Raw genomic sequence first — 15,049 nt, 5'->3', positions numbered from 1 at the left:
AACAATTTATGAGTATGCCACAAGTATAGATATCTCACAGTGTGTTTAAATTTCTTTTTAATGTTTGCCTATGGCGGGGGGCGGGTAGAGAGAGAGACTAATGGCGGAGGGGCAGGCAGAGAGAGAGGGAGACACAGAATCTGAAGCAGGCTCCAGGCTCAGCTTCAGCACAGAGCCTGACATGGGGCTTGAACCCATAAGCTGTGAGATCATGACCTGAACCAAAGTTAGATGCTTAACTGATAGCCATCTGGGCGCCCCTGTATGCCTTTCATTAATGCACCTTTCTCAAGCCCTCCCAGATATTTGTTTAGATGCATGTAAACATGTTTTACAGTTTTAATTCAGCTCTAAAATAGTTACCTTGATGAGCATGTTAAATGAACATGTAATATATTGAATTTACCATTCTCATAAAATTGGCAGTTTCCTTAACAAGTAGATAAGCCAAAACAATTATCCCATATGTATAAGATATGTCACTTTATAACTGTGCTATAGTATAGTCTCAAACATTTTATTAGTTACTACCTTAACCAAAATAACACATTTTATTTCCTCCAAACACAGAACTAGAAAACCTATAACCAAAGGCTTAATTTCTTTTTACTCCATAGCTGTATATACATTTTGCATCTTTTATTGATTTTCTGATATACAATGAACCTCTGTATTCATAAGCCAAAAATTCACATCATGTCAAAAGTTTTAACTTGCCTGCTTTGTGGGTCTGATAACCTAATAACCAAGGTCATTATTCAAACAGCTTTTTCTTCTGTATTGGTTTTAGCAAGAAAATTTGAAGAACCAACATGTGTAAAGCTTGAGACTTAAAAAAAAATTGGGGAGGGGGGTGTGGGGAGTACCAGGGTGGCTCGGTTGGTTAAGCATCTGGCTCTTGGTTTCAGCTCAGGTCATGATCTCACGGTCATGAGATCGAGTCCTGTGTCTGGCTCCAGCATGGAGTCTGTTTGGGATTCTCTCCCTCTGTCTCTCTGCCTCTCTCCGTCTCTCAAATAAACAAACAAACAAAAAAAATACTTAAAAATTTTCACTTGAATCTTATCTGGACTGCATGAATATGTGCATAACAACAGAATTTCCATTTTTAACTTTTTTATTCCTAAAGTCTTTCCAAGGAGACGGGAAGGTGGAGAGGAAATGAGAGAGGGCCAGCCTAGGCAGATAAGACCGGGACAAAGTTAGCCTACCACTGGTAATTTTACAATTCTGAAAGATATACTTTTATAATTATAGAAGCAGTTGTAGGATTTATAGTATAACCTGTGCCCCCTTGAAAGGTTTCTTTCTATGCTTCCATCAGAAATAATTCACCGTAGGGGCACCTGGATGGCTCGGTCAGTTAAGGGTCCGACTTCAGCTCAGGTCGTGATCTCATGGTTTGTGAGCTCAAGCCCTGCATCAGGCTCCATGCTGACAGCTCAGAGCCTGCTTAGGATCCTCTGTGTCCCTCTCTCTCTGCCCCTCCCCCGCTCATATGGTCTCATTCTCTCCCTCTCCCTCCCTCCCTCTCTCTCTCTCTCTGAAAAATAAACATTAAAAAAATAACAATTCACCTTAAGGCTCCTGGCTGGTTCAATCATTACAGCATGGGACTTTTTTCTTTTTTCAATATATGAAATTTATTGTCAAATTGGTTTCCATACAACACCCAGTGCTCATCCCAAAAGGTGCCCTCCTCAATACCCATCACCCACCCTCCCCTCCCTCCCACCCCCCATCAACCCTCAGTTTGTTCTCAGTTTTTAAGAGTCTCTTATGCTTTGGCTCTCTCCCACTCTAACCTCTTTTTTTTTTTTTCCTTCTCCTCCCCCATGGGTTTCTGTTAAGTTTCTCAGGATCCACATAAGAGTGAAAACATATGGTATCTGTCTCTGTATGCCTTATATCACTTAGCATCACACTCTCCAGTTCCATCCATGTTGCTACAAAGGGCCATATTTCATTCTTTCTCATGGCCACATAGTACTCCATTGTGTATATAAACCACAATTTCTTTATCCATTCATCAGTTGATGGACATTTAGGCTCTTTCCATAATTTGGCTATTGTTGAGAGTGCTGCTATAAACATTGGGGTACAAGTGCCCCTATGCATCAGTACTCCTGTATCCCTTGGGTAAATTCCTAGCAGTGCTGCTGCTGGGTCATAGGGTAGGTCTATTTTTAATTTTTTGAGGAACCTCCACACTGTTTTCCAGAGTGGCTGCACCCAGGAATTTGCATTCCCACCAACAGTGCAAGAGGGTTCCCATTTCTCCACATCCTCTCCAGCATCTATAGTCTTCTGATTTGTTCATTTTGGCCACTCTGACTGGCGTGAGGTGATATCTGAGTGTGGTTTTGATTTGTATTTTCCTGATGAGGAGCGACGTTGAGCATCTTTTCATGTGCCTGTTGGCCATCCGGATGTCTTCTTTAGAGAAGTGTCTATTCATGTTTTCTGCCCATTTCTTCACTGGGTTATTTGTTTTTCGGGTGTGGAGTTTGGTGAGCTCTTTATAGATTTTGCATACTAGCCCTTTGTCCGATATGTCATTTGCAAATATCTTTTCCCATTCCGTTGGGTGTCTTTTAGTTTTGTTGGTTGTTTCCTTTGCTGTGCAGAAGCTTTTTATCTTCATAAGGTCCCAGTAGTTCATTTTTGCTTTTAATTCCCTACAGCATGGGACTTTTAATCTCGGGATTGTGTGTTCAAGCCTCATGTTGGGTGTGGAGTCTACTTAAGAAAAAAATTTTCCCCCCTGTTAGGCAAAGGGAACCTTTGGGATTTGGATGCTACAGTTTCCCTTGGATCTCCTTTGTAATCACTCAAAAGTTTCTGGTTCTTGGCTAGAAGGGGACAATTTTCCAGAGAACTTTTTGTTTACATTATCAAGTTTCTGCATCTCCTGGCTCCACCAAAAGAAGAACAGCTTGATAGTGGTCAAGAAGGTTTGGAGTATATGGACCAAGACAGGGTTTGGGAAGTCCTTAACAATGGCACAAGGATCAGAAGTTGACATTAGGAAAATCAGAGACCTCTTCATCTGGAGGTTGTAATTTTAAGGGACTTCGAGTATGGATAGTTCTGAAGATGGAAGAGGAGGGAAGAGAAAGGAAAGATAAATAGGAAAGTGTGGAACAGAGTTTTAGATGGACGCACAAAACTGAGGCAGATTAAAATTTTTTCACATCTCATTGGTCTAGGCAAAGAGTTTTAGGGAACCTTAAGAATCTGGATTCTATCTCTCTCAGTTTCTTAGCCATATTTTAAATTTAAACTCACAAGGAATTACAAAAGATAATACCAAGCATTCCTGTGTCCTTCATGCAACTTTCCTGAGGTGCCTCAGTGGTGATATCTTGTATAAGCATATTTCGTTATCAAAACCAAGAGATTGACATTAGTACAATACTTTTAACGACAGACCTTATTTGAATTTTTGTATAGTTTTATGAAATTTTATCACATAGGTACTTTTTTAAAGTTTTTTTTTTAATGTTTTTAGTTTTTTTGAGAGAGAGAGTGCAAGCAGGGGAGGGGCAGAGAGAGGGAGACCCAGAAGCTGAAGCAGGCTCCAGGCTCTGAGCTGTCAGCACAGAGCCTGATGTGGGGTTCAAGCCCACGAGCGCGAGATCATGACCTGAGCTGAAGCCATACGCTCAACCGACTGAGCCCATAAAGATTTTTTTTTTTAATGTTTGTTTAGAAAGAGAGAGTGCAAGCATACGCAAGTTGGGAAGGGGCAGAGAAAGAGGGAGAGAGAGAATCCCAAGCAGGCTCTGTGCTGTCAGGGTGAAGCCTGACCTCAATTCAACAAACTCTGAGACCATGACCTAAGCTGAAATCAAGAGTCGGACATTTAACCGACTGAACCACCCTGGCATCCTGTAAGATTTTTATTTTTGAGTAATTTCTGTACCCAGTGTTGGGCCCCCCACTCACAACCCTGAGATCAAGAGTCCCACACTTCATTGACTGAGCCAGCCAGGTGCCCCCATTCACATATGTAGATTCTGATAACTACAATCATCAGGGTACAGAACTTTTCTATCTTCACAAAGAAACTCTTATGCTAACCTTTCTATAACCTTCTCCATATTTCTAACCACTGATAACCACTGGGGCAACCACTGACCTATTCTTCATCTGTATAATTCTGTCATTTCAACAATGTTATAGAAGTGGAGTTATAAAGTATACAACCTTTCGAAATTGGCTTTTTTTACTCAGCATAATGGCCGCGAGATCCCTTCATGCATCCACAGTTTGTTGCACGTATCGTGTTGTTCCTTTTCATTGTTGAGTAGTAGTCCATAGTATGGGTGAGCCACAGTATATCCATTCACTTTTCATAGGACATTTGGATTGTTTCCACTTGTCAGCTATACAAATAGAGCTACTACTATAAACATTCATGTATGGATTTCTTATGTGGATGTGTGTTTTCATTTCTCTAGGATACATACCCAGGAGTATCATTGCCAAGTCTTATGGTAAGTCTGTGTTTAACTTAATAAGGAACTGCCAAACTTCTCTTCAGAATAGCTGTACCATTTTATATTCCTACCAATGATGTATGAGAGATCTAATTGCTCTATATCCTTGCCAGTGGTTGGTATTGTGGGATTTTTTTTTTTTTTTGCCATTTTAATAGAAGTATAGTGGTGTATTATCATGGCTTTGATTTGTATTTTTCCAGTGGGTAATGATGTTGAACATCTTTTCATATGCTTATATATGCCATTAAATACTATTTGCCATTCAAATATCTTCTATAGGGAAATGTGTAAGTCTTTTGCACATTTTCTAATTGAATTTTGTGTTTTTACTGTTGCATTTAGAGCATTCTTTATATATTATGAATACAGATCTCTTACCAGAACTGTGCATTGCAAATATTTCTCCCAGTCTGTATCTTTCTCTTAACAGGTTCTTGCTCAGAGCAAAAGGATTTGGTTTTGATAAAGTCCAATTTATTGGTATTTTCCTTTATGGATCATGATTTTAGAGTCATGTCTAAGAATTCTGCATAACTCAGAAGATTCCCTCCTATGTTGTCTTCTAAAAGATTTATGGTTTCGGGGCGCCTGGGTGGCGCAGTCGGTTAAGCGTCCGACTTCAGCCAGGTCACGATCTCGCGGTCCGTGAGTTCGAGCCCCGCGTCAGGCTCTGGGCTGATGGCTCAGAGCCTGGAGCCTGTTTCCGATTCTGTGTCTCCCTCTCTCTCTGCCCCTCCCCCATTCATGCTCTGTCTCTCTCCGTCCCAAAAATAAATAAACGTTGAAAAAAATTAAAAAAAAAAAAAAAAGAAGAAGAACAGTTCTAGGAAGATGAAACTAAAAGGAGTAATTCTTTTTTTTTTTTTTTTTTAATTTTTAAATTTAAGTTTTAGTCAACATACAGTGCAGTAGTGGTTTGGTTTTAGGAGTACAATTCAGTGATTCATCACTTACATACAACACCCAGAGCTCATCACAACAAGTAGTGTCCTTAGTATCTATCACCCATCTAGCCCATCCCCCACCCACCTCCCTCCATCAACCCTCAGTTTGTTCTCTATGGTTAAGAGTCTCTTGTGGTTTGTTTCCCTCTCTCCTCTCCCCCCACCCCATATGTTCCTCTGTTTATGTTCCTTAAATTCCACATATGATTGAAATCATATGGTATTTGCCTTTCTCTGATTGACTTATTTCACTTAGCATAATACATTCTAGCTCCATCCATGTTGTCGCAGATGGCAAGATTTATTTATTTGTTTGTTTGTTTGTTTATTGTCAAGTTAGCTAACATATAATGTATATGGTATGCTCTCGGCTTCAGGAGTAGATTCCCATGATTCATTCTCTTGATGGCTGAGTAATATCCCATTGTGTATATATACACCACATCTTCTGTATCCATTCATCAGTCAACGGACATTTGGGCTCTCTCCATAGTTTGGCTATTGTTGACAATGCTGTTGTCAACATTGGGATGCGTGTACCCTTCCGAATCTGTGTTTTTGTATCCTTTGGGTAAAAACCTAATAGTGCAATTGCTGGATCATAGGGTAGTTCTATTTTTAATTTTTTGAGGAACCTCCATACTGTTCTCCAGAGTGGCTGCACCAATTTGCATTCCCACCAACAGTGCAAGAGGGTTCCCCATTTTCCACATCCTCACCAACACCTGTTGTCTTATGTTGTTAATTTTAGCCATTCTGACGGATGTGAGGTGGTATCTCATCATGGTTTTTATTTGCATTTCCCTGGTGATTAGTGATGTTGAGCATCTTTTCATGTATCTGTTAGCCATCTGGATGTCTTCTTTGGAAAAGTGTCTATTCATGTCTTCTGCCCATTTCTTAACTGGGTAATTTGTATTTTGGATGTTGACTGTGATAAAGCTCTGTATAGGTTTTGGATACTTACCCTTTATCAGATATGTTTGCAGATGTCTTCTCCCATTATGTAGGCTGCCTTTTAGGTTGGTTGTTTCCTTTGCTGTGCAGAAGCTTTTTATCTTGATGAGATCCCAGTAGTTCACGCTGGCTTCTGTTTCCCTTGCCTTCGGCAATGTGTTTAGTAAGAAGTTGCTGTGGCTGAGGTCAAAGAGGTTGCTGCCTATGTTCTCCTCTAGGATTTTGATGGTTTCCTGTCTCACATTTAGGTCTTTCACCCATTGGGAGTTTATTTTTGTGTATGGTGTAAGAAAGTGGTCCAGGTTCATTCTTCTGCATGTCGCTGTCTAGTTTTCCCAACACCATTTGTTGAAGAGACTTTTTTCCATTGGACATTCTTTCCTGCTTTGTTGGATATTCATTTCTGGGTTTTCTGTTCTCTTTCATTGATCTGTGTCTGTTTTTGTGCCAGTACCATACTGTCTTGATGACTACAGCTTTGTAATGTAACTTGAAATCTGGAATCGTGATGCCTCCAGTTTTGCTTCTCTTTTTCGGGATTGTTTTTGCTATTAAGGGTCTTTTGTAGTTGCGTACAAATTTTATGATTGTTTGTTCTAGCTCTGTGAAAAATGCTGGTGGTATCTTGATAGGGATTGCATTCAATGTGTAGATTGCTTTGGGTAGTATAGACATTTTAACAATGTTTGTTCTTCCACGGACATGGAATACTTTTCATTTCCTTCTGTCCTCTTCAGTTTTTTCATGAGTGTTCTATAGTTTTCAGAGTGTTAGATCTTTTACCTGTTTCATTAGGTTAATTCCTAGGTATCTTACTGGTGTTGGTGCAATTGCAGATGGAATCAATTCCTTCATTTCTTTTTCTGCCGCTTCATCATTGGTGTATAGAAATCCAACAGATTTCTGCATGTTGATTTTATATGCTGCAACTTTGCTGAATTCAGGTATCAGTTTGCACTTTTGTGGTGGAGTCTTTTGGGTTTTCTACATAGAGTACCAGGTCATCTGCAAATAGGGACAGTTTGACATCTTGCTGATTCGGATGCCTTTTATTTCATTTTGTTGTCTGATTGCTGAGGCTAAAACTTTCAGTACTATGTTAAATAGTAAGGGTGAGAGTGGACATCCTTGTCTCGATCCTAACCATAAGGGAAAGGCTCTCAGTTTTTCCCCATTGAGGGTGATATTAGCAATGGGTCTTTCATATATGACCTTTATGATGTTGAGGTATGTTCCATCCATCCCTACTTTGTTGAGGGTTTTTATCAAGAATGGATGCGTCTATTGAGAGGATGGTATGGTTCTTATCCTTTCTTTTATTAATGTGGTGTATCGTGTTGATTGATTTGCGAATATTGAACCAGCCCTCTAGCCCAGGAATAAATCTCATTTGATCATGGTGAATATTTTTTTTAATATAATAAAGAGTAATTCTTAAAATACCTTGAAAGGTGATTGTTGTGGGTTGAATTGTTTTTCCAAAATGTTATGTTGAAGTCCAAACCCCAGGTACCTGTGAACGTCACATTATTTGGAAATAGGGTCAAGTTAAGATGAGGTCATATTGGATTGTGGTGGGCCCTAAATCCAATGACTGGTGTCTTTATTAGGAGAAGGAGGTTTGGAGATGCAGAGACCACAAAGAGGGAAGTAGGCCATGTAATGACAGCAGCAGAGATTGGAGCACTTGCTGGTACAAGCCAAGGAGCACCAAGGGTTAAAGCAACTACCAGAAGCTGGGAAGGATTTTCCCTTACAGCCTCCAAAGTGGGTATGGCCCTGTTGCCACCTTAATTTGAGACTTCTTGACTTCAGAATTACGAGAGAATCAGAATCTATGGTATTAAGCGACCTAGTTTGTGGTAATTTGTTGTGGCAACCCTAGCAAACTAAGAGCGACCCAAGGCAAAGTCTACTCTGAAGATGCAGGGCTGATGAGATGTCCTGAGCACCTTGGCCATCAGGACCGGCCTCACTGACAGTTTATCTGGCCTGTATCCCTCACTATAGGCGTTTCTCTTACAGACGAGTGACAGTTAGGACAACAGACAACCAGACAGATAATAGGAATGCTGAGTTAAATGCTTAGAAGCAAAATTTCACCAAAGAACAGTGCAAACTGATCAGAATTCAAAAGCCCTAGGAATGAAATAGAGACCAAACAGTGAAGGGCTCAACAGATTATTTGGAGTTCATACTCAGCTGCTGTCAAACAAGGTGAGGTTTCTTGGGCTAGCTGAGGAACCAAGGGGGCGTCCCTGTAAGAAAATTGGACAGGCCTGCAGGTTTGGACTCATCCTAGGTGATTCAAAGAAGGGTTAACGGGAGTGGAGACCAGTCGTGATTTGGGGCTATTTGATTGTGTACCTTGGTAATTTTATCTCAGAGGCCGTACCTTTAAAGCCCAGCTAGAATCCTCACTGGCAAAAAACTGTGTTAGAAGAGTGGGGGGCATAATTACATTTGGAGCGGCAGTTCCGTTGGTTCAGATGTGCTCACAGAGTGGTTGTGCTCTATCTTGGTTCATTAGAGCCGGGTGGAAATGTTACAGTCTTCCTATTAGCTGCCAAGGCCTTTTTTCACTTTCTGAGGGCCCGGCCTGGAGAGAGCCCATAGCACTTTCGCCTACAGTCCCTTAGTTAAAATGCAGTCATGTGGCCACATTAAATGCACAAGAGGCTGGAAAGTAGACTTTGGCTGTGTGCTCAGAAAGAAATGTGAAGCAAGTTTTACAATTACATAACCATACTCTTCGTTTTGGGTTTTTCATGGTGATTGACCCTTTTAAATTATGTTTTGCCTTTGTCCCCATTCCCACTCCCACAGAACTACACCCTCGTGTATTTAACATATGCCCTTCTGATTGACCTTCTGTATATTAATTTGAAGTTAGGAATCTCTGAAAAATGTATGATTGTTTTGAATACGTTTTTAAATGTATATAAATGTTTGTTGTCTGTATGTCATTCTGATTATTCATTTTTTCACTATATGTTTTTGAGATCTATCCACGCTGACACCTGTAAACCGAATTCTTCCCTCCTGATTGCTTCAAAATACTCCATTTATTCATATTATTTCAACATTTTATTCTGCCATGTACAAAAGACAAAAATGTTTTAGTAACTTAATGATGTCATATTTACTTTTTTTTATTGCTTTTAAAATTTTTAAATGTTTTTTTATTTTTTTGAGAGAGGGAGACAGAGTGCGAGCAGGGGAGGGGCAGAGCGAGAGGGAGACACAGAATCCGAAGAGGCTCCAGGTTCTGAGCTGTCAGCACAGAGCCTGACATGGGACTCGGACTGATGAACTGCAAGATCATGACCTGAGCCGAAGTCGGATGCTTAACCGACTGAGCTACCCAGGCGCCCCTAATAATGTCATATTTATTCTTTATTTTATTCTCAAATGCGCAATTTGGGCTGGGATTGCAGGGGCAGCTCATCTCTGCTCCATGCATTATCAGCTGGAGCTGGCAATGACTCAATGGGTTGGGGTCAGAATTAGCTGAAGGCTCGCTCTCTCACACGTAGTGGTCAGTGTTGGCTATTGGTTGGGACCTCAGCTGGGGTTGTTTGGTGGCACACCTATACATGACATGTCCGTGTAGCTGCACGGCTTCCCTGTAGTGCAGTGGCTCAGTTCCAAGAACTGTTGTCCCAAGAGGGCAATGCAGAAGTGCGTGAGTTTCTTGCGACCTTGTCTTGAAGTCACGTGGAGTCACTTCCATTGTACCCTGTTGGTTGAGGGGGACACAGGGTCTTCCCAGGTTCACAGGGAGGAGACATAAAGCCCACCCCCCAATGGAAGGAATGTCCGTGTTACATGGTTAAAAAAAACCCAAACAAACATGTGGGAATGTGGGATGGAGTATGTTGTGGCATCTATCTTTGGATAGGACAGTCTGCCACATTTGTGAAAATAAAAAATCTGATTTGGATATGACGACATGATTTGGATACCAAGGCTGGTTAGCAAAGCTTTTTAATTATAAAAGTTATATTCCAGTATGCTCTTTCTTTTTGGACAGAGTATTAGACTGTAGTCAATAATTGCTTGCTTCCTGTATTCTTAGACTTTTGTTCTAAGATTATCAATACCTTTCCCCTCAGTCCTTGTTTTTTATGTGATCGATATAATGAGATCAACCAGTTCATAGGACATGATGATGAAGAATGTAATACAGAGAAATTGATTTTTGCTTTCTTTAAAAAATACATCCTGGAGTGAAATGATGGCAATCATCTTTCAGGACTGACCTGCGATGAAGAGAGTACCCATTGCCCACCACTTGGTTATTTGGGGGGAAAAAGCTTAGAAGAAAGAGTAATAGCTAGTTCTCAACCTCTTTTTTTCTTTTTTTCCTGGAGCTGCCCAGAGAATCTCTTAGGTACTGGATATTCTGATTAGATACCCTTAATGCACATGTGACTATTCTGAGCCGATGGTCTCCATCACTAGAAAGTAGGTCTGTAATTTTTGTCGTTCTCATGCTTGCTTTCTCCGATCTGTTCTCTCCTGAGACTCTGTTAAATGTGATGGTGCTTAAGGACAACACTGCCAAGATCGCTCTACCTTTCTTAAAGAGATGCAATGTGAGAAGAGTGGGGAAGCGTTCTCGCCATCAGCAAGGCCAAGAAAAGTAGTTGAAATCACCCAACCCTGTGCTGATGTCTGTGTATCACTTTAGCCATTTCTCTCAATCCAGAAAAACCATGGCCAATCAGATGGCAGTGGTGATCATGGCAGCATTTCCCTTTGGGTGCATAGAGTTTTCACCAAGGCAGAAAGTCACTGCTTAAAAAAATGTGACGTATGGTGGGCCGGTCAAGTCTGTCCCTCCTCCTCCTTGATTCTCTAGGTCAAGATGAGATCAGTCTTGGGCTTTTGTTTTATTTTGTTTGTTTGTTTGGTGGAAATTTCCAAATGTATACAAAAGTAGAGAGAACAGTATAGAGAACTCCCGTGTACCCATCCCCTAACTTCAGCAGTTACCAACTCAAGGCCAGTAGGACACGCTTTAAAAATATAACCATAATATCCTACATTTGAAAGTTTGCGATTTTTGAGGCTGTTGGAACATGCAAAGGTGTGCCATTGGAGAGAATGAAGCAAAGATACAGATAAGTGGCCTATAGCATGACTAAGGAAAAGAGCTCCAATCGCTGAAGTCTTGGAGAAGGCTCCAGTTTGGCAGGTCTCCCCTTGATGTGAAGAGCTACGCCCCGTGATTCTATCCTAATAAATCCCCTCCTCCTTTTTTTTTTTTTTATAACATTGGTTCGAGTTAGACTTTCGTGACTAATGTTACTGCTATCTAGATAGCTTAGTGTTACTCCTCTCCGTGTTCTTTGATTTTTCGCACCACTCAACTTAGTTTAGCAATGGTAATGCTAACAGCTACCATTTATGGAATGCCTACCGTGTGCCAGACCCTCTTACCAAGTACTTAACCTTCATTCCTTATAAGGACCCAGCGAAAACAATGATTTCCCTGTGTTGTTGATGAAGAAAAGAAGATTTACATGGCTTAGGTAGTCTGTGCTCAGGTTACACAGTTAGTAAGCACGGAACCAAAATCCTGCTCAGATCTTTCTAACCCTCAACCTCTGTTCTCACTGTGCCATGCTGCACGTGACGGACATGATTTTTATTTTCTAAAAAGCTGACCTAAGTCTGTAGCATTAAACCATGAGGTCGGCAGACCGTTGCCTCGCCTTTCTAGGCACACAACTAGACTCCTTCTTTGCATTTAGGGTTGGCCTTGTGGCTGGGCTCTACCTTTGAAATGTGAATAGAAGAGACGTGCCCTGTTTCATGACTGGGCCCATGAAGCTTCCCGTTGGATGCCCTCTGTGCTCTTTCTGCTTCTGCTATCTGGTTTACACTGCCGAGGGTGACCTTGGCAACCACATGTTGAAGATGGCAAAAGCTGACAGCCTGGGTCCCTGAGTGACTATGCAACAGAGCCTTCTACCACCAATCTGAAACCTTCTGGAACTGTTTATATGAATCATAAAGTCCTACTGTATTTAAGCCATTGTACATTTAGGGGTCATTTCTTAACAGCTAGCCTTCCTTAATTTTTATGTACTGTTTCGGTTATTCGGTATTTACCTGTGAGAGAGAGGGAGGGAGAAATGGATGGATGGATGGATGGATGGATGGATGGATGGATGGATGGATGGGATTTCTCAGCTCTGCCTATGACATTGCAGAGGTCAAGCCCTTTCAAAAGAGCCAAATATCTTCTGGAATTACTCTGGGGTAGTGAAGGAGATCAATGAGCAGGATAATGATGGGGGAGGTAGGCACCCTGGGGTGAGCAGAGGCTTGATTCTGTTTCAAAAGGGGAATTGTGGACATGGGTGGGTCCCTTGGAGGCCTTGTGAGGGTGGGGGAATTAGGAAGTGAGAAAAGGAAGTGGGACAACAGCAAAGGCCAAGTTGGCCAGCCCCAGGCTCTGCCCAAAGGCCTGGTAATGGTCACAGAAGTGACCTTCAGAGCTCTGAAGCTGCTGGCGCCAGAATGCTCCAGATGGGAATGACCCCTGTTAGGACAGACTGTTCTCCTTTTACCATTAGCGGTTTTTAAAGCAAACGCAAGCAATGTTTTTGCACAATGATTAAAATTGCTATAGGACAGATTACAAAAGTGACGAGAAAGAATGAGCATGCTAGAGTTGTAACTACTGAAGTGTATTGTACTGGAAGATAAATAATGTGTAAAAAGGCAACTCGTGGTTAGGGTGGTGGTGGGGTTCTTGGAGACGGCAAGGGTAACGAGAATCATCTAGGGTTTGACTGGATCCAGCATTCTCACCCAGGAGGATATCGCCCCTAAGAGGGTGAAGATTGGTTCATGGGGGAGCAAAAAGAACTTGGATATTCAGTGGTTTGTGGCCCTCCAGGGGGCCACAAAGAGAAATATATCTGTGGCGGTAGAATTTCATGGTGGGAAGGGGGAATTAGGAAAAAAATGTCTAAATATCTCCTTAAAGGGGTGATGATGAAAAAAAGGTTGAGGCACACTGGACTAGATGATTCCAATGGAGGAATTTTGTTGACCATCCATGGGTCCTCCTGGGAAAATGAATTAGAAATAAGTGCATTATCTTGACGGAAGGAAAAAGACCTTACACATGGCCTAGGAATGTGGGAAATATAAAATGCACTGGGAAATATAAAAGCAGCAGTGGGCAGCTGGGCCACCCCCACAGCTGCTCAGTAGATGATCAACTGCTCCCTCCGTAAATGTCAGTGTCCAGGACGCTGGGCTGAGGGCCTGAGACACGCGGGGCCATTTCCCAGACAAGGCGATAGGAGGGGACAAGGCAGGGTGCAAGTCAGGATTCAGGAATTAACCCGCCCACCTCCCACCCTCCCGATTTGTTTTGTTTTATTCCCTTGTCTTCTGCCTCCTTCCCTCTTCTCTCAAGACGCCCATCATTCATTTCTTCTACAGGCTGGGGAATCAGTAGCAATGTTAATGAGTGAAAGAAAAGAATGCTAGAAACAGCCGCGGGCTGACATCAAAGAAATGAACTTCAGCCCTGTGATTGTCATGTGGAAGGCCTGGAAATACACGCGAACATCTGTGAAATCAAATCAAAACTCAGACAGGCTTTTGGCCTCCCTACTCCATGTTTCCAGATATGATTTGGATGCGCAGTTCCTTAACAAAATAAAAATGAAGGACCATGTTAAGTATGGGGAATGGTTCTCATCCCACGGGTGTTCAGCCGTGGAAATGGCTTCTGGCTCTAGGCTGCTTGAAAGTCTAGAGTTTGCTATCAGTCTGAAAATAGCGATGTTGTTTCAGAGGGGCTCTGAAGGATGGAAAGGAGGGCCCAGCACAGGCCACTCTTTTCTCTTGCCTTCTCTCTGGTGCTCATTAAGGAAAAGGTTCTGATCAAACAGTAAGAGTTACTACTTCTGGAGCCCTTACTACAGGTCAGGTAGTTTTAAGTGCTTTACATATATTAATTTACTCCTTTAACCAAACAGCCCTGTGAGGGGAGTACCATTATCACAATGGGAAACTCAAGCTCCAAAAAGCTAAATTGCTTATCCAAGGTCACACAACTACTGGTGGCACTGAGAATTGAGACGATAGGAGCCCTGGGGCCAACTCTCTACTTGCCAATGATGTCTTTGAGCACAAGAGTGAATGGGCTTACACTGAAATTGCTTTTGACATTACATCCTTGGTATGGAGTCTTATTTAATTTTTTAAAATTTACATTCAAATTAGCATATAGTGCAACAATGATTTCAGTAGATTCCTTAGTGTCCCTTACCCATTTAGCCCATCCCCCCTCCCACAACCCCTCCAGAAACCCTCTGTTTGTTCTCCATATTTAAATGGACTCTTAAAAACTGAGAATAAACTGAGGGTTGACGGGGGGTGGGAGGGAGAGGAAAGTGGGTGATGGGCATTGAGGAGGGCACCTGTTGGGATGAGCACTGGGTGTTGTATGGAAACCAATTTGATGATAAATTTCATATTAAAAAAAAAAAGTCTCTTATGTTTTGTCCCCTCCCTGTTTTTATATTATTTTTGCTTTCCTTCCCTTATGATCATCTGTTCTGTGTCTTGAAGTCCTCATATGAGTGAAGTCATATGATATTTGTCTTTCTC

At 41.7% G+C, this 15,049-nt stretch overlaps 1 long non-coding RNA gene and 1 other non-coding gene across 2 annotated transcripts; both read left to right on the top strand.

The window, feature by feature from the left end:
• The first annotated feature begins 4,127 nt into the window (after positions 1-4,127).
• On the top strand, positions 4,128-14,112 carry LOC121028531 (uncharacterized). The gene is made up of 2 exons (XR_005789281.1): positions 4,128-4,499; positions 13,874-14,112. It is a non-coding gene; the product is annotated as an uncharacterized LOC121028531 (long non-coding RNA).
• LOC121029021 (small nucleolar RNA SNORD2) lies at positions 10,634-10,702 on the top strand. Its single transcript, XR_005789543.1, has one exon. It is a non-coding gene; the product is annotated as a small nucleolar RNA SNORD2 (small nucleolar RNA).
• Positions 14,113-15,049: the final 937 nt, after the last annotated feature.

The sequence above is a fragment of the Herpailurus yagouaroundi genome, unplaced genomic scaffold (genome assembly GCF_014898765.1).
Source record: "Herpailurus yagouaroundi ecotype Mexico unplaced genomic scaffold, PumYag 100, whole genome shotgun sequence".
Lineage (NCBI taxonomy): Eukaryota > Metazoa > Chordata > Mammalia > Carnivora > Felidae > Herpailurus > Herpailurus yagouaroundi.
This window is presented reverse-complemented; position numbering and strand designations above follow the sequence as displayed.